At 33.5% G+C, this 2,984-nt stretch overlaps 1 long non-coding RNA gene across 1 annotated transcript; it reads left to right on the plus strand.

Annotated features, from left to right (window-relative positions):
- Positions 1-268: 268 nt before the first annotated feature.
- Positions 269-2,623, plus strand: LOC126822108 (uncharacterized). Its single transcript, XR_007680648.2, has 3 exons — positions 269-473; positions 946-1,211; positions 2,481-2,623. It is a non-coding gene; the product is annotated as an uncharacterized LOC126822108 (long non-coding RNA).
- The last annotated feature ends 361 nt before the right edge of the window (positions 2,624-2,984 follow it).

A 2,984-nucleotide genomic window follows, 5' to 3' on the forward strand; every position in this document is an offset into this window, starting at 1 on the left:
AAAGTATTATTTGAAAAAACATGTTATAATTTAAAATATTGCGATATATCTACTCTCAGAAATCGGATTGCAATGTATCGTGTAGAAGAAACGCATTGCAATGTAGCGTTAGTGAGAAACGCAACGCAGTATCTACATAATCGGTTCAATGTTGCATGCCAAGTTATAAACTTACATTAATTACCAATATCATATGATAACACTTTATATATGATAGTATCAGTTGTTAATTAATTTACTATTACATTATTTTAGGGGGAACTGGGTTTTCTTCGTCCAGTTCTGGACGAGCATTATTGGCAGGATGGTGGATATTTTGTTTAATATCAGTAGCTACTTACAGTGGTAATCTTATAGCATTCCTTACAGTATCTAAAGAGAAACTTCCCTTCGAGACACTGGCCGAACTCGGGAAACAAAACGAATACAAATGGGGAACATTACAAGGCAGTGTCTGGGTATCGTTATTAGAGGTTAGTTTTCCTAATGTTTCTTTCGCATTGGTTATTGATGTGCATACTGTCTGTGATTTATTAATCGATGTACATGTAGTGTGTGATATTTGTTTTTAGATTGATGTTTTCTGTGATACTTTTTTTTAATTGACATTCACGTACACCTTGTCTCTGACATTAGTTTTGCAATTGATGTACAATGCTGTTAAGTGATTTTTGTTTTTATTTGATATAAATGATGCATGTGATATTTTTTTTTAATTGTAAATTGATACACATGATGTATGTGATATTTTTTCAGTTGCTGTACATGATGTATGTGATATTTGTTTTTTATTTGTTGTACAAGGTTTTTAAGTGATATTTGTTTTTATTTGATATATATGATGCATGTGATATTTCTTTTTAATTGATGAACATGATGTATGTGATATATTAAACTGGTAGTCTCTTAGAATCTTTTCATCTACTAAGATTATTTTTTATGTAGAATTCCAACTTGACTGATTATAAACGGTTATGGCAGGGTATCGTAGAATTCAACAAAACCGATCCAGACGTTCTACATATAGATCAAGGCCACCAAAGACAAAAAATTATGGATGAAAACTATGGTTTTATAGCGGATAAAACGACAGCAGAGACTTGGGTTTTCCAATCTTGTGATTTGACTTACTTGAAAGAACTTTTCTTTCCAATGAACTATGCATTCGCATTACAAAATAATTCACCATACTTACAGCATTTCTCGGACGAGTAAGTTTTTTTCACAGCATTTTCCTTTATATTGACTTTACAAAGATAACAGTCACAATAAACGTCACATACAGAACATACGACCAGACTAGGATTTCAGAAGAGTACTTTTAATTTATGCTGCGTTCCATTTAGATCATGCTTAAGTTAATTACAAGTCTTGAACCTATTGGTAAAAAATGCCCGAGACTCCTGCAATTCGGGTACGATTACCATGGAACTTAACATGTTTGTTCCTTAGACAATTGGTCAGAGATGGTTGAAATGACTTCACAATTCCAAGATGGCGGAGATGACGTCATGCTCGGCCCGTGGTCCATACAGTACGCTCGTACTTGTTCTAATTGCAACCCTGAATGGCAAAATACTTTCAGAGTTTGTAAGTTGACCTGTATAATATTGTCAAATCCAAAGCTCGTAATTGCGATGTTAACTTTCCATTTATTAGTAGTAACATTCCAATATCACCAGCTTATGAAGCGTTTGTGTCTCAGCTAAAATCGTTACGCGAGAGCTTGTTCCTTTTATTCTGATTTTTTAAGTAGATCGAGGCATTTGTCATCTAAGCTTCAACTACAAGAATACTTGCGCACTAAACCCTTTAAAAAGTTTTATGGCCGTCATATTGATTTAATTGATAAATATAACGTGTCTCTCTCGGCTATTATTCTAGATATATTTAATTGACACGTATACTATTACTATCTCCCTGATAATGTCTACTACATCGTTAACACAGTTCATCGCGTGCATTTTGCATACCGATAGTTCATTGGCCAATCACGCTATTTTACCGACATTTCGCCTAATAGTTTGGATGCAGCTATGGCGGGTGTGGCGCCAGGCAGGGTAAGCTTACTCTTCCGGACACCTGTTACCACTGTTTGTCGTGTATTTTGTACACGAGGAGCAGTCCATTTGCTGATTACACTATTTTGCTTGAATACACTATTTTGCCTATAACGTTTTTTAGGACTTCGAATTCTGTCTTATGGTTTGGATTGTTCGTACTTGGTTTTATTTTATTTTATATCGAATGCAGTATTAACCAGAACTCTTCATGAATATTACGAGTAATTCTAATGTTGGTATTGACATGACTCATGTGACTTTTCACAAAATCCTTATTTAAATTGATTGTTCACAGAAGTCTTAAGCCGTGAAAACAGTAGCCCTTTTAGATATAAACATAAATGGTGAATATTCAATGATTTCTAAAAATAATTATTCTAAAATATTAAAGGGTTAATCAATAATCATTCGTTTCAGAACGATGAAAATTATGGAGAGTGGATTAGTTCAAATATTACAACGACAATGGTGGCCTAAACCAGGAACGTGTGTGGATGATTCGAATTCTGTTCAGACTGTAGAACTAATTGATATTCAGAGTGCTTTCTATGTAATTCTAATTGGGATGACTTTGGCATGTCTGACAATTCTTGTCGAGAGCTTTTTTACTAAGAATGGTCCACATATTTATTTACGATTTGAGGGACTGAGAAAATTATTCAATAGACATTAAAGATTTGAGTGTCAGAATGGTCCACATGATATTTACTTAAGATTCAAGACCCTCAGTCGATTATTAAACAGATAATAAATATTAAACTATACACCATTGTTTTGTATGACAACATAAATAGCATGCACTAAAAGATTTCATTTATGCATGGGACAATCATTGAAATTAATGAATGTAAATAAACGCTTTGTGATGCATTATGCAGTATTTATTTTAATAACGTTGCCCATATAGTCGGTCAGCTGGTT

The sequence above is a fragment of the Patella vulgata genome, chromosome 5 (assembly GCF_932274485.2).
Source record: "Patella vulgata chromosome 5, xgPatVulg1.2, whole genome shotgun sequence".
Classification (NCBI taxonomy): domain Eukaryota; kingdom Metazoa; phylum Mollusca; class Gastropoda; family Patellidae; genus Patella; species Patella vulgata.